Raw genomic sequence first — 21,356 nt, forward strand, 5'->3', positions numbered from 1 at the left:
AAATTCAAGTAGAACAGGCTAATACCTTAGAATGGTTTTGAAACATTTTCAAGCCGCTGTATACCTCAAAATTGTTTATCGGCCCTTGCCTACTACACACACACACACACACACACACACACACACACACACACACACACACACACACACACACACACACACTGTCTGTGCATATGCTCCCATCACTGAGAGGACATCTTCTGTTTCATTTGAAACATATGTGTAGACTTTTACAGGGCAAGTTGCCAATATACAGTATATATATATGAAAAAAACATGATTTATTTTACTAACTAACTAATTAAGCAGCACTGGTGTATAGGTGGATAGTATTTTGTAGTTTACACTTAACCCAGCGTTTAACCGTGGTTCCAAGGCAGCTGCAGGCTCAGGCAAAAGGCTCTTTTGACATGAGCAAATGCATGTTTAGCCATTATTATTATTATTATTATTGGCCTCTGTAAGTTTATGTCTGATATGTCACAAAAATAAGTTTTTAAAGTCACGTCACATGCTCTTACCAGCCAAACCGGTTTTGCTTGATCCAATCATACATTTCTTTCTGATACTGGCCATTCAAACATGCCTTCCAAACGGGCCTATTATGTAAGAGATGGGTGATCAAATTCACATGTTCTGTCATGTGGATGAATCTACGCAATAAATGCGGAGGATCCATCGATGTGATGTCACTTCTGCTCTGCAAAGGATTGTGGGTCAGAATTGTCCAAAAAAGCATGATCGTTTCCCCACAAAAAATTATAACCGGATCTTGTAGGCATCCAGGTATTTTTAAACATACTGCATCTGACCACATGTATTGGGACATCCTAAATCTTTCTCTACCATACTAAAAAGCAGGGAAGCATGGGGGATTGGAACGCAGTGAGGGTCAGAATTTTTACCCACTTGATTTGACTAGTTTCGGTGCCAAAGTGACTGTGTGGATTTCGTCGCCCTTTCTCTTCCATTGTAAACATGTCAGGCAGGGATCTGTTAAAGGGCCGGTATGCGAAACCTGTCTAAATGTACACAGGAGCCCGTCTGTGTTGTTTTAAGACACACGTGGAAAAAATGTCAAACGTAAACCAATCCTTCTAATATTTTTCCACTGTGGAAGAATTCTTAAAAAGGCTTTCACAGAATCACATTTCTTCAGTTTGTTTACGTCTGCATACCTACCTGCAATCACTCCTGTACTTTCCATTACTGCTCTGTGTGAATGCTTACATCAACCCAAAACTAAAAGAAAAACTAACAAAGGAGACAGTTTTTGAGTATGTAACTCCTAAAACATTGCCTTTAAACTGTTATCCATCACGAGATTTTTTCCAACGGACCATAAATCATGTTGAATTTGTGTGTATGTACCAAAGCAATATTCATGTGTGTTCATTCAGGGCTTGTTTTAACCTAACATAAGAGCAGATACACTTCTTTGTTGGTGTGATGAAATACAGTAGAAAGCATCATAAGTCATAGATTTACAGGTATAGAAAATGTTTTTGGTGAATAACTAGTATGCAATGTTGTTCCAGGGCCTTTGTTCAGTTGATGCTTTAGTTTGCACTAGTTTGAAAGGATTATTTTGTTGTAAGTTTTGCTATTTGCCTTACGATTTTTTATTTTTTTTAAAATTCATTGTATTTTTTTATTTTATTATTTTGCCTGGGTTTCATCACTCCAGGCTTAACACGGGGCCATTAATAATCAGAGCAGTCACATGGGTGAAGAGAACATCAAGTCCTGACCTCCATATAGACATCTGGTTTGCCAAATTTCACACTGTAGGCCAATGTACAGAAATGTGTAATAATGTTAGTTCTGTTTTGCTGTAGTAGCCTAAAGCTAACTTGATTTTTTTTAAATATTTTTTTATTTTTAAGCATGTCTGTGACTCCAAGCTGTATGTGTGTTGCAGGGTATTTATCGTTGCTAGTGGAGACAGTAAAACAAAAAAAGTATAAAACCTCAAACTATTTGTGTCTTGTTTGTGCTGTTGTTGGCAGCGGGTGGTTGTGATATAAAGCTTCAGGCTCTGGGGAGGTTGTTGGTATTTTCACAAACTGGGCCCAAAGGAATTCAGGGTTTGACGAAGTAGTAATACCACACTGTGTAAAAATACATCACAAGTATAAGAACATTCGACTCCTATCTGACCCTGCGCTCTTTTTACTACACTACATACTTAAGTACAGAAGAGTTTTAGGGCAACAGGAGGGGGGAAAAAATCAGGCAAGGAAGTTTTTTTTCATTATTTCGAAAAATTTCGAGAATAAAGACGAATACTCCAAAATACTGTTTGAGTTAGTGGGGCACTTATGTATTTTTGGCATACTACCATTGACGTGCATGTATTGGGACATCCTAAATCTTTTTCTGGCATACGTATGGAAGTATGGGAATTGGAACGCAGGGTGAATTTCCATTAGAGCTTAACAAGGTTTTCAGGAATCCGGTGGCCACAGGAGATTTCAACGAGGTGCTCCACTCTATTGCAAAGTCAAAAAAAAAGCATAACAATGTGTGTTTATTTGTTCATTTCTGTGTCTTGCGGTCGAGATTAAGCTAGTTTGATATTATTGGACAATTTAATTTACACATAGCTTCTTTCTTTCATGGTTTTTTAAACTTTTATTTTGACTCATGTGGCCTACACTCTTGGATATAGTTAGTCTGCTGTTTCCATGGCATTATTTTGTGAGCAAGACTTTTTTTTGTGATATGAGTTCATAACAAACACAAAAGCGTTTTGATGGAATAATGATGGAAACAAAATGCCGATCAATTTTAGGGGCACTGCTTTTACACATGACCCCAGTCAATATCATTCAGCCTGGGGCTCTGTGGGGGATGATGTTGCATTGTGGGAAATGTAGGATCCAGCTTTTATTTTTATTTTTTAGTTTGATCCATAACAATTGACCACATTTGGATATCTTTGATTACGACAAATCGTTTCTTTAAATGCCTAATGGTGAGTCCACCAACTTTATGGAGGTGCAGTGCAAATTTCTTTGCTACAGTCCTTTAAATATGTCCTAACATGATATGCTCCATCACCAGGGCCGCCCATAAGGGGTAGAAAGTGGGGAGGCTTTCTAGGGCCCAGCCACTTGGGGGGCCCATGGTCTTTGGAAGCCAAGAACCTAACTAAGCTAAACTTTATTTTTAGATATGTCAATATCTATTGAAAGTTGGGTGTTTACAGAGAGCCGCGGTTCCGCTTACGGCCATTTAAAAAGCAGTAGAAAAGCAGAAATGTTCAAAATGTTTCAGATTGAGCACAGCGGAGTGTAACTGTTTCAAACATAATCCATCCTATAAACCCTTTGTGTGCCAAATGGTGACAAGATTGGGTTTTGATCATCGGCGTCGGCAGACCCTTTTCACCGGGGCACGTGCCCCGTTGTGGATCTGCGGTGCCTGGGTATGCCTGGGGCACTGATTTTTTAATTAATTAATTTATTTATACCTTTAATTTTTTTTTATTTAAGTCTGACTCATCTGGCAATCTACAGAATGCATGCTTGCATTTTTTTTTCTTAAAATAGGCCTATATGCATGGTGCCCCCCTCATTGGCCGGCCGCTGCAATGAAATGTACGTGACGAATGCACACACTGAGGAGAGAATCATTCTCCTTGATATCGACTTTTTGAACCTGTCCAGCACAGCGTCAGCGACCATTCACTCCGGCCGGCGTGAAGTGAAGTAAACAGTAACGGCCTCCACACACATCCTGCGTCTACCTCTGGAGCGCTTCGCGTTACCTTACTGCTGCCTCTCTCGGACTTTTCTCGGACACACATGCAACGTCTCAGCAGCTGCTGCTGCAGCGCTGCTTCTAAAAGCCCTATCTTTCTACATAGAGTTTTCATAGATAATTCCCATTAAAAATGAAGTTCTTTCATGTCATCTATGATGCATATGATTTATATTGAGTCTGGACAGTAATCCGTGCGCCCCATTGCCATTTCTTTTCTTTTTTTTGCCATATTTTCGCTTGTTGGAAGTTTTATTTTGAAGGGGACACACCAGGAAATGGTGAAACTACAGCGAAAGCTGCCAGTATGAAGTCAATATGACTCTCAGCAGAGTATTTCAAAAATCCCTTTACTGATTTATATGAGAGATAGAGAGGGGGGTGTGGTCGGGGAAGAAGAAGGCCGTAGACACAGATAGAGCAACGGAAAACTGTTGCGCTCATCATGATCTTTTTTATTTCTTCACTATATTGGATCTCTATATGTGTCATTTATCCAAAAATGAAATGCCAGAACTAATTGAAAATTAGGTTTTAAATCCCTCGGATTTTGATTGCACAATTAAATCGTGAAATAAAGGGATTATTCGCGTATACGACTGAGGGATGTTTTATTTTGAAATAAACACACCGGGTAAACGTGTAACTAGAGTGAATGCTGCTGGTATGACTGTCAGCAGAGTATTTCTCTATCAGTTAAAGCACAGAGACGCGAGAGAGACGCGCTGCTCTCAGAAAAAAAATAGGCGAGCCTCCTGAGGTGAAGGGGAGCGTCGCTGCAGACGTGCCTCCGACGCGCCTCAGCAGTGCGTCTGAGGTTGGATGTGTGCTCGCTCTACGTTGATTTCACAGTCAGTGACAAAAAGTCAGACGCAGACGCGAGGTAGACGCGCAGTAGAGGTAGGATGTGTGTGGGGGCCGTAAGCGTTACATTTTTATCCTCTGGAAGCATAGAATGTCTAACAGCTGCAGTTGTGAAAGGACATTCAGCGTACTGAGACGCCTTCACACTTGGTTGAGGAGCACAATGGGGCAAGATAGGCTTCATCATCTTGCCATCATGTCGGTTGAGCGAGGAGAACTCTCCAAATTAAGCCAGTCACAATTGATCGACTACTTCGCAAAAATGAAGCAGAGGCGCTACCGTTTACTGTTAAAAAAATGAACAGCTCCTATATCTTTCTGGCCATGATATACACACCTCATAGGATCATCACCATCACACCATCATAGGATGGTCTGAAATAGAAATGATAAACACAGACATGTATGTATGTAGAGGTGTTTTTTTGTTTTTCCTTTTACACACACATTTCAAGTTTTCAGTTTTCAAGTTCATGTTTGCTGACAGATATTTAATGAAGATACGCTTTATGATAATAAATAAGTGCTATAAAATATTTGCTCGCGTGCTTGCATTAATTATCTGTGCCCATGCTTTTTTTAAATAAATAATTGCCCAAAAAATTTTTAGCTCGCGCGCTTCGCGCGCTCGCATTTTTTTTTGGTGCCCTATTGTGCCCCTGTATGGTATTGGGTGAGCTGACGCCCCTGGTTTTGATATTAAACAGTTTTGTCTGGATTATATTTCCTGTGTCGTTCCTGCTCACGGAAAACACATGTAGGCCTACCTGCTACTGGTGTCTGGGTGTCGTTGTGAAAAGTTTTTGGACCCCATGAAAAAACAGGTTGGGTACCTTTTGTAGTTCTTCTACATTAGTTACTCTGTAATTTTCCTGAGTCTACAAATAGGTTAAAATGCTCTCTCCACATAACATACATTTTTGTGAAAAAGAATTTCCCTTTGGGGACTGTAACTTCTAAAGGCTTTGACATAAGTCTTCAGGTTGACTCGGCCAGCCAGGTCTGACCAGTTTTTCAGAAACCTGGCCAATTGACCAACCAGCCGGGTCATACCACAATGAAGCTAACGAGCAGCATCATCCTGTTTTAATTATTGCCGTAACCACCAAGGTCCTGCTTTCTGTATTGTTTCTAAAAATGTAAAATAAAAATAGACCTAAAAAGGTTCTTAATGCAAAGAAAGATACAAGGCACAAAGAAGTTGGAAATAATTGAAGGAACAGATTTGAGTTCAAAGATTAAGAACTTTTTTTGTAATGATTTCAGTGCTTTTGCAGTGATGAGAGCAGAATTAACTAAGCCTAAATGTTGCAACCAAACATAGGCCAACTTTATAGTTTTGAGGGTAGGTTGGTTTGATTATTCATGTAGAGAACCGCCTTTTTTCATTTGTGTGTGAAGAATTTGTTGTTGATGTTGTTTTTTAAGTGTTATTTATTTCAACAATACCACCAACATATTTCAAATGATTTGATGTCATGTGCAGAAATACAAAAAAGTGCACTATTTGGTGCAGTCAATTAGTGTAAATGTATCTTACCAGAAACTAGTAGCATAGAAAACGTGCAAATTGTGAAAAAACGGTTTGCTTTAGTGAATACTCAAGAAGAACAATGTCTCTGTGTGAACTGATTCTTTTGTAGAAATCTGTTGATCTGTTAAACAATTGTGTGAGTGTAAGCAGGGCCGCCTTAATGCACGGGCTTACCTGGGCTGAAGCCCCAGGGCCTACGAAGATCAGGGGCCTATCAAAAAAATTATATAGACCCCTGATCTAAAGGCCCCGAACCATGTCACTTAAAAAATATATTGACTGGCTCATGATGGAATAATGATGGAAACAAAATGTCGATCAATTAAAGGGGCACTCTGCTCCTCTTTCACATGACCCCAGTGAATATCATTCAGCCTGGGGCTCTGGGGGGATGATGTTGCATTGTGGGAAATGTAGGATCCAGCTTTTATTTTTTTAGTTTGACCCATATCAATTGACTTTAACAAATTCGGATATCTTTGATTTACAATTTAGTTCCCCATATGTCTGTGGTGAGTCCCCCAACTTTATGGAGGTGTAGTGCACATTTCTTTGCAAATGATATGCTCCATCACTGATGCACCTTCCATGTGCAGTGTAAACAGCATATATAGTATATAAACAGTCAACATCTGGGGGAGGGAGGTTGGGGGGGTTCCCTGCGAGGAAATCTCATAATCTCAGGTGTCTGGATGTTATGTGTGCATCTAAATAAAGCTGCCATGACATGAAAAAAGAGACAATGAATAATGCAATAAACAAATAAATAAATATACATATAAAAAGATGTAGGCTATAAGGTGTGTGTGTGTGTGTGTGTGTGTGTGTGTGTGTGTGTGTGTGTGTGTGTGTGTGTGTGTGTGTGTGTGTGTGTGTGTGTGTGATGAAAGAGTGTAGTGCTCAGCCCTCAGAGGAGTGGGAGCCTCCGAAGACGCGCTCTGATTGGCCCAGCCACGGCTAACTCCATTTTGGAAAACAGCTGTTTGAAGCGAAGACGCAACCTTTCTCTCTCTCTCTCTCTCTCTCTCTCTCTCTCCCTCGTTGTTTTCCGTCGGTATCCCGAGAAAGACACCCACACAGTCACACACTCCTTCGCCACTAGCCTACTGAGAGCTTGTTTTATTTATTTATTTTTTTTCTTTCAACACACACACACAGCAGCCCGCGCCAGTGTCGGGCGTGCTAGGTTTATTTCTGTCCGCCTGCCAGGAAAACTTAAAACTGGGAATTCATGTTAAACAATCCCATTGTAACAAGTGGATAACCGGAGGCGACCAGACCAAGGTTAGTGGCGGTGATTTTTCTTCTTCTTCTTCTACGGGCGATATTTCAGCCACTGTTTAATCTAAGGCTATTTGTATTAATTATAGGCTACTTGTGTGTAAAAGATGATCGCGCTAACAGTTGTAGTTTGTAGTGAGAGGCTGTAGTAGGCTATGTAGGCTGCACAGTCACGAATCAGCCAGCGAGGTTTTTTTTTTTTACGTGATTTCAATGAGGCGTTTTTGCAGCGAGCACTAGATAACGTTCAGACAATACATCTGTCCACACACACCGACTGCATCTGAAAAATGGCCAAAAATCACCCCCTTCCCTAATGCTCAATTACAACCTAAATGTATTTTTCCCCTCGAAAAGGCTTTCAAGTGTGTATCCATTATGCTCGTCGTCGGTCGCGCTGTGTGTGTGTGTGTGTGTGTGTGTGTGTGTGTGTGTGTGTGTGTGTGTGCGTGTGTGTGTGTGTGTGTGTGTGCGTGTGTGTGTGTGTGTGGGACTGGCATGCACGTCCTTCCCACACATTAGCTGCTGCATTCAGGGGCAGCAGCAGAAAGCTATAATGACAGAGGCTCGGTTAGTAGCTTGGTTTTTGAAAGCTCTCATCATCCTCTTGTCATCGTGTGTGTGTGTGCCTTTGTGTGTGTGTGTGTGTGTGTGTGTGTGTGTGTGTGTGTGTGTGTGTGTGTGTGTGTGTGTGTGTGTGTGTGTGTGTGTGTGTGTGTGTGTGTGTGTGTGTGTGTGTGTGTGTGTGTGTGTGTGTGTGTGTGTGTGTGTGTGTGTGTGTGTGTGTGTGTGAGAGAGAGATATTTTTCTGCTTTGTCAACCAGCCCGCCAGACAAACCCTCCCCTAACCCAAAAGCACACTGTTATCACAAATCAGCTGTGTCTTACAAATTCCATACTCGATAATAAGATAACAATTGGCGCTGATGACGGCACGTTTCTTTTTGTCATGGAATAACCTGTTTTGCTAAGTGAATAATGGACATTTTTCTGTTGTTGTTGTTGTTGTTGTTGAAGAGGTTTGAGGATCTTGTGAAAATGACAGGGCTTGGAGCTGAGAGGAGATTCAGCTTGTTGTGACCCCCCACTTTGCGTGAGTGTTGCTGGGCAAGTGCCAGCGTTACTGGGCATGGGCACCAGCAAGGGTAAACACTGGCTCCTTGCCTGTCTGTGGTGGTTTGCTGCTTCACTCTGTGTGTTGTGTGTTGTGTGTTGTGTGTGTGTGTGTGTGTGTGTGTGTGTGTGTGTGTGGGGGGGGGGGGACAGGCTGGCTGACTGTCCTCCTCCCTAAGCTGAGAGTCACTGCATGAATAACATGTAATTTAGGCGTAAACTATAAGCGCACCAACAATCCTTCTTCTATTCTGGACGAGGGAAACTGTTGCTCGTCAATGGCTGACACTTTAAATTCCAAATTTTTCACATTTTAGACAGACTGTAGCCCACATGAGTCTGGGTCGGCTGCAGAGGCTAAACTATGACATATGGCAGTAAAGCTGTAGCGTGGCAATGCCTGATTACATTTTCCATTAATTGATTAATCCTTTGGCTTCGAAATGAAAGGCTCATCGCAATTTCATTTAATTATGAAAATTGCTTGTTTGGTCCAACCAACACTAAAAAATATATATATATATATAGTTCGCAATGCCAGTGACTCCAGTAACAGATGCTCTATCTGAAGGTGAATGTGTCTGTCTGGCCATAATTGAAACAGCTCCCTCTATTCTGGCAAAATTCTGTATATACAATATATCTGTTTTTTTGTATGTGTATTCTGTATCCCCAGTGCTGAAAAAAAATCCCTTGTCGTTTTGACATTTAACCACCTGATGAATTCATGGCTGGTCACATTTTGTACAGTCTGATGTCAGAAACAGATTATGACCTTTTTTGGAATGGCCCTTTACTGCCTTGTCTCCTGTCTTTGCTTTGTACCAGCTAACCAAACATGGTCTGTTATCCTTCAAAATGGCAAAGGGCGCGCGTGTGTGTGTGTGTCTGTGCGTATGTCTGTGTGTGTGCATGTGTGTGTGTGCGTGTGTGTGTGTGTGTGTGTGTGTGTGTGTGTGCAATCAGAGGGGGGGCGTGGAAAGCTGCCAGAACAGAGAGCGCACTGATGCAAGAAAACCCCAGCTTCTACACACACACACACACACACACACACACACACACACACACACACACACACACACACACACACACACACACACACCCCGCCCTGCTGACCTTGGGGGACAGAACCCCATAGACCCCCCTATGTGTTCTGAAATCACATTTACCCAATCAGAACAAAGCCGGTTAAGAAAAACAGTTGCTTACGTTTTGGGCTCTTGTCAAGGCTTGCCCTCATTGGTCGGGGCTTTGTACATTATGCATCTTACGATCTGTTGCTCACGGTTACTCATCGGTGTATGAGAGTGTGTGTGAATGTGGTAAGAAATGTAAAGCGCTTTGGGGCTGAGAAAATTGGCTAAAAAGCGCTATATAAGTCAAGTCCATTTACAATTGACCATTTACTCAGAAAAGCGTACAGATCATGAGTAATCATCATGCTAGCAGTAGCCTACTTATAGCTATCTCCAGTGCTGCACACTTAGCACACTTAGCCATTCTCCTTCCACCGACTCCTTGTGCAAATAGCAGTCATATCAGCCACTGCCAACAATAACACGATTAGCCTGAGAACATTTGGCCCCCTATATCCCTGTGCTAAGAGGCTGCATTAAAGCCTACACGGCAGGGGGCTGGGATGGGGTTAGTGTGCGGTCTCTTCTATCATTTGTTTTTCCGTTAAGTGGTCATTACATCGCTTTTTCTCGGCCAATCACCTTTCCGTATGTCCGACCCAAGGTTAAATGAGCTTTAGTCCATATGTTGATGGGGAACAAAGATTATTTATTGACTGTATTGAGGTTACTGTCCTTAATCTAATGGGAGAGTATCTCAAGCAGCTGTTTTCAATCCCTTTTCTTTGCAACAAGGGCAGGCAATTACATGCTTTAGTATAGATAAAAATAGCGGGCTATTCTCAGAAATTGGTTCAAGTGCCTACTAGATTTCTTTTTTTGTCTTGCGATTATGGCCCCAATCACTCAGCCTTATAACCTTAACAGCAGCATGGATTTTGAAAACAACAGCCTGTGATCCTGTGAGTGCATCTGAGTTTTTTGTGTGCTATGTGAACGTACTATGTGTGCACTGCTCAGAGTCTATTTTAGTATATGCGATGTGTCCCTCTGTGTAATCAGTGGTTGGTTTTGATGTGTTGTGTGCGTATTTTGCGGACAGGGATTTGTCGGTTGACCTGCGTTGACCTCCGAGCACATTCTTTGCCCATGTGTGTGCTGAGGACTTAAGCTCCGATGTTTCTAAGCTCACTGATTTCCCAACGAGGAGAAAATGAGATCACCCCTCCCAAACACACAGACACAGACAGACACAGACAGACACACAGACACACAGACAGACAGACAGACAGACAGACAGACAGACAGACAGACAGACGCACGCACGCACGCACGCACGCACGCACGCACGCACGCACACACACACACACACACACACACACAGCCTTTGTCTCGTGTACCAGACATAAAAGTCCTTCTGATACACAAAGAAATGCCAGATTGTGTGACCGTGAGAGACACAGGTTGCAGGAATTTAGTGATAAACTACTCTGGATTGGCTGACATTTTGAATGTCCACAAACACAGTGGTGTGTAGTTGTTGTACTATATCAAATGAAGAATTATTTTTGTCATTCTTTTTTCGTGGTGTCATTATTTACCGTCTTCTTTTAAAGGTTCAGTGTGTAGAATCTAGAACAGACTTGTCACCTGAGGCAGTGGTGGATGATAACCATCTTTAATAACTAGTTTCTTATCCTTGAAGGCCACCATAGCTTCCCCTGAACTTTGAGAAAGGGAGGGAGCATTGCAATCTACAAACTCACCACTAGATGCGGCTAAAATACTATGATATTACACACTGTACTTTTTAGGTTCCTTTCATATTATCAGTTATTGTAAAGCTCTCTTTGTAGAGACTGTTTTCACAGCAGCGCCATAAACTACATCTATGATTATCTGTCCTGACCTTTATATAATGATGATTGAGATATCATCGCCTATGACGGTTTGTGTACTTGTACATCTAATTATATAATGCTATGGGCGCTTAAATAGCCCCATTTGTTTATGTAGCGTTCTTGTGTCCTGATAGCTGCGCTGGCATTCACGATCTGATTGACTGTATGCGGGAGTAGCCGGGCTCCCAATCGGGGTGTGTTTGCTCGATTTTGAGAAATTAGTACAATTTCAGTCGGACTAACACATATATTTTAAAAGTCCGGTTTCAGTCGGACATACCCGATAAATCGATTTTTCTCTAATGTCATGTAAACACACTGACTGTTGGAGAAACGATCATAAAATTGGTGAAAATGATGTTTTTCTTTGAATCGACAGGTCTAACTAGTGGTGGTTTGGTAAAGTATGAATATAATATAAAAGCAGGTAGAACATTTCTATACCTCAAGTGAGAGGTGGGCCCGTCAACCGGCTTTATTATACCATTTTGAAACATCCTGATTGTAAAAACACTACTTTTTGTCTCCATCGGTCCCCTGAGTGTGGTCTTTTTCATGTAGCCCAGTGAACTTGACACCTGCCTTAATTAGGAGGCTCGTTTTCGGATTAAAAGGGTGCACCTTGCTACCGGGCAGCTTGAGGCAGCCACCGCAGCAACAGAGCAAGTCTTTGGAGGGTTGACTGGGACTAATGCAGTGTTTTTAGCCATGTGTTTGAGAGAACAAAAAGATTGTTTGGGACACACCGAGTGAGCAGGACACACAGGACGGACAAGACGAACAAGACGGACAAGATAGACAGACAGACAGACAGACAGACAGACAGACAGACAGACAGACAGACAGACAGACAGACATTCTCCATTAATAGTCTTAGAGGAATTTCTTTGGATTTGGAAATGAACTGTACAAACTGACCACAGCTTCTTCAGGAAATCAATATGGCCACAGGGAACGAAATGTGGCACACTTCAAAGGTTTTAGGTTGTAGTATGGAGTAAAACCCTTTTGATGTTTATTGATTGATTTTGTTCCAACTCAAAATGGTCACAGCTAGGAAATATTATTAAAAAGCTAAAACCCAGCCAGTATAAATGACCTATAGTCCAAAGCACTGTTATAACCTGGCTACGATGTGTGTGTTGGGATAGTCTACAGCTGCCCTGTCAAAGCCTGCACGCACTCAGTGTCTATAGAAAATGTATATTACTCATGCACCATTAGATGATGTTTTCGTGTACTTTAAAGGCCCCAATGTATTTCCTCTTCATGATAATTGACATTGTTTGGTGACGTGGCTCTTTGAAGTAGCAACACATCTGTTTTCAAGCATACACACACACACACACACACACACACACACACACGCACACGCACAGACAAGCACACACACACACACACACACACACACACACACACACACACACACACACACACACACACACACACACACACACACACACGCACAGACAAGCACACACACTTCAGCATACATTTCACAGAGAACGCCGAGGTGTGGAAGAGAGACTGTTTAAATCAAGCCTTATTATGTAAATTAATTTCTCATCTATGTGAATTGGTTTTGAAGTCGACAGAGAGAGGGTCCTTTTTTTTGGCCTTGGAAGTGAGCGAAAGTGGATTTGATGAGAATCGTTGTTCTTTGCATAAATCAACTATAGAAGAGCCTTCGTCAAACTTCTAACAGTGATGTAATGTGAAATGTGAGCAACCATTTGACCTTCACTCTCTCGTAGGCTTGTCATCCTCTTTGATGCTTTGAGACTGATTTGATCCTCTGTGGGAATTCTCAGGCGCAGTTTGCTTTGAAGTATATGTCATTGTTTGTTTTTCTTTTTTTTATATATCTGAAAAAGTTTTTTATCCAAATCCCAGAGGAGGGGATTGATTTGATTTAATTTATTTCAGACATTTCAAATAAAAATTAAACATATCAAAAATACAAAAAAACATGTTAAAATGATTCCACAAAAAAGAAAACTCCATACTGTGTATATTCAATTGATTACATTGATATAATATGCCTGAAAAGGAGTAGGAAGAAGTATTCATTCATTTATAATTCAGATTCAGAAAACTTTATTGCTTGTGTCTTTTTCGACAGATCATCATCTTGGACCAAACATACAACATACAGTGCAAAACAAACTCTCACATCAACGTATAACATGTGTCCCTAAAAAAACGGATTAAAACACCTTGTAAAATTAACTCTGCTGGCTTTACTAATGGAAGGTCTCTACCAGGAACTGAGTTAGAAGCTGAATTATTGTCCGTCATTATACATTTGTCGATTAAAGTATTTCCTGTTTTACCGCTCTGTTGCAGGAGGAAATCAATGTGTTAATTGCTCTTAAAAGGAAAATAAATTGTTATTGTTTAAACGGCCTGAAGGTAAACTCTCCACGGTGAGTGCATGGTGTTAAATTATAATTAGATTTACTCGAGTGCTGCATTTTAACTAGGTTTAGAGGTCATTTTATGCTACACTCTAGGCTACTGCATTTCAGAATAGATTTTTTTTTTTACTTCACTATATTTATTTGACAATTTCACAGTTACTTCTTAGACTAAGGTGTTATATATTCTGCATATCACAAAATAAGATTGAAATTCTTGTGTCTATAGTTTTTATATTTTTTGGTAGCTGTGTGAGAGAATTATTTTGCTTAAACTTCTCAGAGAATTGTTGCTGTTGAATCTACTGCATAATGATAACAGTAATAATATAATAAATCATTCCTAAGCTTTACTGCTAGACAATAAAATACAATATGAACTAAAAGTGGTTTTAAAAAAAGATAGCTTAGGGCTCAGAGTTTTGAATAGGATTTTAAATGAATTTACTTGGGTAAAGGATCTTATTTATTTTGACAATTCCACAGTTCATTTTTTAATTGAGCTGTTGTATACTGTATATAATGATATCACATTCCCAAGCCTTACTACACAATACATCTAGGTGAACTGAAATTGGAAAGCAAGCTCAAATTTCTGAATAGGATTTTAAATGAATTAACTTGGGTTAAAGGATCTGAGCACTTCCTCCAGTTCACACCTGTTGTCTGTATACGTGGCACATTATACAGAACGGACATGTCATGAACAATGCTGTTTGTTATCTGGCCTGTGCTCTGTTCTGTGTTTGCTCAAGAGGAAGTGTGTGTTGTTGTGTGTGTGTGTGTGTGTGCCTTTTCATCCCTGTCAACTCAGCAAATCAAATCACATGATGACGGCGCCCACATCCTCCTAGACTTGTGGGAAGAAAATAAATGAAAAAAAAAAACTGAAGATGCAGCTGAGTGGAAATACTTGGCAAAGGTTAGACACAGTGTGGGCCATTGTTACAGGTGATAGCAGCGGCTTGTAGCACAATAGTCATGCCAATAAAGCTTTCTGAATCTTAACGCAGCATTGAAAAGCAGTTGTTGTTCGAGTAATCACATCTCTGAGCTTTGTATGTTAGCATTCTTTGGCTAGAAGCAATTTCAGCTATGTGTTATTTGTTGCCGGTGTGTGAAGCTTTTGTATTATATTTTGTGTTAATTGACATATCACATGTAGATTTTCCATTTGATATTTTTTCCTAAAGTAGTCTGATCTTCTTTTTTTCTAGCTTGAGTTATCCAAGCTAGATTTCTCCCTAGGGTAGCTGTAGTTCAACTTCTTCCAGTGTGCTGTCATTGGTAGTTTGCAAAGCTGTTTTCAAAGAATGGCTGCGTTCCAATAGTATACCCATACTATATCTACTATTTAGTATGGTTGAAAAAAGATTTAGGATGTCCCAATACATACACGTCAATTGTAGTATGCTGAAAATACATAAATGCCCCACTAACTCAAATAGCACTTTGCAGTATTCGTCTTTTATAAAAAAACTTCCTTATCTGATTTTCTTTTCTCTCCATGTGGCCTTAAAACTCTTCTGTACTTTAGTATGTAGTGTAGTAAAGAGAAAGAGTATGTGATTCGGATCGCAGGGCATATCTTCCCCAACACTGTCCAGAGGGAGTTGTGTGTGTGAAATCCCTCTAACAGGTGGTGCAGGGGTTCGTAGTCCATCCATAATCAAATCGTATTGTATTCTGTTACAAATTGGTTCAACAGTTGAGTTCTGCTGCAGCAAAAGCCAAGGAGGATGTATAATGTTTCTCAAGTTCTTAGAAAAACTAATGAAAACACCGGAGCCATTTTGGGGATATTTCCTTATATAGAAAGACCAATAAACATTCACGCATTCCTTCCCTGGACATTTCGTCAACCTCTTGGCTTATGATGGTTTCTCTAAGGGCTCCGCCATATCAGGAAAACATGCAATATGCGATAACATTGTCAAGTATTAAAATGACAAAATCCGGTAATAATTGCGGTAATAAAACAAATACTATAATACAGTGTTAATGTCTGCTCCGAATTCACTGCCAACATACACCCCAGACAATAAGTAGACAGAAAGCCAACTTGCTATCAGGTAATCCAAGAGCTATATTTTAATGTGTGCACCCTAACTCCTCAGCCACTACAAGTGTCTATGAGGGGGGGAGGGGGCTTAAGAGCAGTAGGGCTTGAGTTGGCATAACGATTAGTTTTCCGCGCAGGAACATAAAGGCACCGGTCTGACGGCATGACTAAGAATTCACTGGAAAGGTGCAAGGTCTGGTATAGTTGTTATTTTTTCAGCTTTCTGGACCACTCGCTTCTTCCAGATAAAGAGCTGACGTCTTGTAACTGGACTCCAGTGATCTTAACTATGTTATTCAGAGAATTTTTATCTTTATCACACAAACTTAAAAGATAAGACTTGCGATAAAAGTTTGATACAGTTACATAATAATAATTAAATAATAATATGGTTATGTAAAATGTTTTTGCAGACATCAAATAGTTTAGTTTCCTTATAGCAAATTCATTCTTTGATGTCCCCTCTTGACAATACTATCTGGATTTTTATTGAATATCAGAGTCAAACACTGTTTCAAAGTACTTGTATTCTTGTATAATTTATACATCATCATGTATGTTTCTGGCTTCTGGTTCGATTTTCATTCTCATTAACGATACGTTTTCTATGTATTGTTCAGCCCAACTTTCTAACTATCCCCCGTCCATCCGTACACTCACCTTCCCCGGTCACAGTCTCCTCTGCTATCTCCACATCTCCCTATTGTACATGCTTTTCCCAAGGTTCTTGTGTGTGTGTGTGTGTGTGTGTGTGTGTGTGTGTGTGTGTGTGTGTGTGTGTGTGTGTGTGTGTGTGTGTGTGTGTGTGTGTGTGTGTGTGTGTGTGTGTGTGTGTGTGTGTGTGTGTGTGTGTGTGTGTGTGTGTGTGTGTGTGTGTGTGTGTGTGTGTGTGTGTGTGTGTGTGTGTGTGTGTGTGTGTGTGTGTGTGTGTGTGTGTGTGTGTGTGTGTGTGTGTGTGTGTGTGTGTACACTTGTACAATGTGCGAACAAATTTGGGTTTTAGACATTGTGATTAAGGACATTTTTGGAAAGTGAGGACATTTTATCTGGTTCTTACTTCAGGACAGGCCTTTAAAGGAGCTGTTTGAGGGTTAACACTAGGTTTTATAGTTCAGGTTAGAATTAGGTTTAGGTTAAGGTTAGTGTAAGGGTTGGGTTAGGCATTTGGTTATGACTGTTAGGGTAAGGAGCTTGGGCATGCATTATGTCAATGAATGTCCTCACTAGAATAGCTGTACAAACATGTGTGTAGGTGGCAAGGGAATGCATTATGTTGATGAATGTCCTCACAAGTATAGCCGTACAAATGTGTGTGTGTGTGTGTGTGTGTGTGTGTGTGTGTGTGTGTGTGTGTGTGTGTGTGTGTGTGTGTGTGTGTGTGTGTGTGTGTGTGTGTGTGTGTGTGTGTGTGTGTGTGTGTGTGTGTGTGTGTGTGTGTGTGTGTGTGTGTGTGTGTGTGTGTGTGTGTGTGTGTGTGTGTGTGTGTGTGTGTGCCGCACATGAGAGCCTGGGAAAAGACAGGGCATAAACAACACAGCAAACAAACCACCTGCTTCCTGCTGGTGATGTTTAATGTGTGGACGGAAATAGAGCCGGGACCTTGAAGAAGAATTAGAACAGATAGGAGGGAACGGGCAGTGGGAGGAAAACCACCAGCACAGCACAGCAGCAGTTATATCAACCTCTGCTGAGTTATACAAACCAGGTCTGGTGTTATTTAAGGACCTATGTTAAAGGGAAGATGGCCTGTTATTGATTTATAGATTGATGGGAAATTCATTTTCAACTGTTTGGAGAATCGATAAAATAGGTACAAGGTGTAAAAATGCTGAAAACTTGCATTTGATTTCCGAATTTATTATGAGAGAAAGTGTGTGTTACATAACAATGCAGATCTGTGTTCAGTCATTATGAAATCCCCGACATATTTGTTTTTGTAACAACACCGTCTGTGAAGAAGAGCCTTGAGAAGGACCAGACTGCAAGCTAACTGTTGTGTCGCCCTCCGGAAATGTATGAGGCTGTTTCGTCTGCGATTTTCAAACATGGGCTGCGTTCCAATCCCAATACTTCCTGCTATTTCAGTATGGTAAAAAAGAAAAGAAAAAGGATTTCCCAAATACATGTGGTCAGATGCAGCATGCTTAAAAATGCCAAGATGCCCTACTACATCCGGTCATGATTTTTAGTGTGGAAATCAGCAGTTTTTTCGGGGCGATTCTGACCCACAATCCACTGCACAGCGGAAGTGACGTCACATTGACTGAACCTCTGTGTGACTACAACCAGCGATGAGACGGATATATAAGCAAGACACAAGTTCAAGATGTGATGTTATGATGAAATACATAAGTAAAAGTATGTCCGAATTGTATGCCTATTACTGCATGCTATCTACATATTTTTTTATGAACAACTGTAGTATGTAGAATAGTAAAAATAAAGAGTATGATATTTGCATTTTAATTTTTTTAATTATCTGTTTTTCCCTCATCAGTATTTGATCTTGTTTCTGTCTTTGTTTAGTTTCTTTGTTATTTAAAAAAAAAAGCCTCCTGTGGACAGGTGTTGAAAACTAGCATTTATGCTAATACACTTAAAACAATGCATCTCGCTCGTCCAATGATATTGTCATGTCCATGTCAAATAAAATCTACAACACAACGCAAGGATAGTTAGTCCAGCTTTAGCACCTGCTCCTGACTCATGGGTAGTTGATGATCAGTCACACCAATAGTCACACCCTTCTTCCTGTTCACACAAACAAGGACACACCAGGGGATTCCCTATGGCTGCAGGCAGGGCTTGTTGTAACAGAATAGGCTTGGTCTCATATGTCTGGCTGTCTGTCTATCCTTTAACTAAAGCCCTCAAGCATTGATTGATTGAAGTTTATTTAAAGAGACACTCGCACACAGGATGTGGTGTCCGTTGCACATCAACACTTTTTTAGGTAATGTGACCTTTACTTACCTTCAAACATGGATATCTTCTATCCTTTATGTGGGTACTGCTAGGCTACTCTGCTCTGGTATTGTGTATCTGTATTGTGCGAAGGCATTGTAATATTAGTTAGGTTAAAGGTGCTACAAGGAACTTTTAAACATATCTGAAACAGTCTAATTTTTCCTCTGATGATTTTTAAATGACATGTAACAGCAAACGAGACCATCGGCAAAGAAAATCAGAAATTTATTTTTATTTTTTTCTTGACGCATTTGTCATGGGTACGCTCACCCAGCTTATTTAGTTTTTCTTGACGCATTTGTAGCTGGCGAGGTAAAAACACTATAGTTTTTTTCCAAAGGTGGTGCAAGAATGATCACAAACTGAAAGTTCCTCAGAGCACCTTTAAGTTAAGTTTTCTTTAGTTTATTTCGGTAATTTTCTAACTTATAGACAACACACTTAGTCAAGACTAGAGGTGGGCATAGATTAATTTTTTTAATCTAGATTAATCTAGATTAATTTTGAAATTAATCTAGATTAATCTAGATTAAAATGGCTCATTTGAATTCATTCATAATATGCGTGTGCTCCCTAAATAATGACTCAAAGTAAGTCTTTGAGAACGTGTTTCTCAAGCCAGGTGGCGCATCAGACCAGGGGCTCATCTCCTGTTTCCAACATGCATCACAAACTGCTTGAGGAAGCTGTTCTACTATGATAATTGGTGATGAAAATAAATAATGTTCAACAAGATGTACTTGTGTTTACAAACTGTTTATTCAGTTAAACATGAACTTTGAACTGTAGGCCATAAGAGGTAACGATGAATTGTTTAGGGCTGCAACTAACGATTATTTCAATAATCGATTAATCGGTCGATTATTTTTTCGATTAATCGATGAATCGGATAAAAAAAATAAACATTTGTAAATGCTGCATCTTTATTCAAAAACTGAACATTACTTCAAATTCACAGTGCAGACTGAAGTGTCAAAACACCAGGTTATTGCTCCAACGTCCCGGAACTATTAAAAGTAATATTAAATGATAAAAAATTAATAATAAACTTAACTGGGATAACACAAAAAAAAACATACAATGTATGATATACATTTATACAGTATAAGGGATGTCCATGGTAAACCAGTCAACCGATAATATTTTTAACCGGTAAATACTAACGGTTAAAAAAATTAAATCATCTTAATTTCTCTCAGATGACAGGAGAGTTAATTTGTATTGATATTGATACCATTTTCAAGACTCCTTAACGATCCAAGTCTTTATTGATATCAAAATTGATAATTTTCTATTATTTTGTTGAAATAGAACTTGTATTATTGCTTTAATTGCTGATATGATCATAGCTCTAGATAGGACATTAAACAGGTCATAATTCCATTCCATCTTTACTATCTATTTTATCTTGCTGGGAAAACAAGTTTCGCCAAAATCTCAAATTTCTTTTTTTTTGTGTTGCATTTGAACACATCAATCATATTACTGAGCCGGCCTGAACACATCACAGTTGACATGTTTGCTACTTTTTTTAAGCTAACTAGCTTTATATCCTTCCGATTTTAACATGGATTTAAAATCTGGATCACTATTTTTAACTGACGGGACTTTCTACACCGTTCGGTTGTATGATTACTGCCGCTGCATTGAATGACTGTTGATGCGCCGATGCCGATTCTCCGAGCACTTTCTGCACACCGTCTGCAGCAGCAGCTGACAGAGTTTTTTTGGACTAGACGGATACTGAGTTGATGGAGTTTTTTTTAACCCAAAGAAAGCAAAGGTACAACACTTTTATATAGGCCTGCAGTCCAGTGTTAGATATGACCAAAATACAAGCTGTGGCCGCTCACACTATAGCTTTCCCGCACGTGAAGCGAGCCTTCACGTGCGGAAGGGGGTTCACCCCGACGGCGAACAGCATCTCCCCTGAGCCGAACAGGAGGTGGAATTAAGAGATTAACGGCGATATTTTTTTTATCGCCCGATAAGAGTTTGGCGTTAACGCAGCCGTTAACGCCGTTATCGGCCCACCACTAGTCAAGACGTATACAAAGCATCTGCTCTCTCGGCTTAACTACTTGTACTAAATTACTGTGACTAAGTGAGCTGTGCTAACAAAATGGAAAAGGCTCTATAGAAGAAGTATATAGTGTGTCTCTTCCAGTGGTTTATGACTGCACTGCCATCTGTTTGAACAGGTGAGTGGGCTGAGTAGATTAATAAAGTCAGTCTAATCAGTGTCTGTCTGTGCTCTGACGTTTGGAGTTCCTAGCTGGTCTCACTGAGTAAAAAAAAAAATCTGGTTTTAGTTTTCACATTTTCAAAGACCATTTTCCATATGTTTTGTTGTCATAGCAACAGTTGTCAGTATAG

The 21,356-nt window shown here is 40.2% G+C and overlaps 1 protein-coding gene across 1 annotated transcript in view; it reads left to right on the plus strand.

Moving 5' to 3' along the window:
- The first annotated feature begins 7,231 nt into the window (after nucleotides 1-7,231).
- pkig (protein kinase (cAMP-dependent, catalytic) inhibitor gamma) overlaps nucleotides 7,232-21,356 on the plus strand; it is a 30,960-nt gene continuing 16,835 nt past the window's right edge. Inside the window, exon 1 of the mRNA XM_080031447.1 lies at nucleotides 7,232-7,447. The gene's annotated coding sequence lies outside the window, so the exon portion shown is untranslated. The remainder of the gene's footprint in view (nucleotides 7,448-21,356) is intronic.

The sequence above is a fragment of the Ammodytes marinus genome (assembly GCF_949987685.1).
Source record: "Ammodytes marinus genome assembly, chromosome: 7".
Lineage (NCBI taxonomy): Eukaryota > Metazoa > Chordata > Actinopteri > Uranoscopiformes > Ammodytidae > Ammodytes > Ammodytes marinus.